Genomic DNA, 457 nt, shown 5'->3' with positions numbered 1-457 from the left:
ATTGGTCATTGAGTCCGACTGCCCGCCTGCCGATTCAACAAGTTCAATCAGCCCAAATTAAAGCCGACAGCTCCTCCGACTGACCACCAAACAGTCTCGAGTCACCGACCTTGCCTGACTGTCCGACGGCCGATTATCGGGTTGGTGGTGTCAGCGCCTTAACATGTCAGCAATCAGTTGCTTATCTACACATCCAGCAGACACAAGGCAACATGAGCATTCATTCAGAGTCATGATTCTTTCCATCGAATGTCACTCCAATATTCACTCCGAAAGTCACTCCACCTTCTCTCTAACCGCAGACAAAAGCTCTTTTAGGAAAAGGCTAATTATTGTATTGGTACTCTGTTTATGACAACAGGGGGAGATGGAGTCATGGTGATTCTCCATCACATTGCTGTAGGAGGTGTTATCCTTGATTTAGTGTGTGTGTGTGTGTGTGTGTGTGTGTGTGTGT

General features: G+C 47.0%; 1 protein-coding gene across 1 annotated transcript in view; it reads left to right on the top strand.

Moving 5' to 3' along the window:
• klhdc8b (kelch domain containing 8B) overlaps positions 1–457 on the top strand; it is a 147,913-nt gene that overhangs the window by 142,588 nt on the left and 4,868 nt on the right. The window lies entirely within an intron of this gene.

The sequence above is a fragment of the Etheostoma spectabile genome, chromosome 7 (assembly GCF_008692095.1).
Source record: "Etheostoma spectabile isolate EspeVRDwgs_2016 chromosome 7, UIUC_Espe_1.0, whole genome shotgun sequence".
NCBI lineage: Eukaryota > Metazoa > Chordata > Actinopteri > Perciformes > Percidae > Etheostoma > Etheostoma spectabile.
Note: the sequence above shows the minus strand (reverse complement) of the source record. Positions and strands in the feature narration are given on the sequence as shown.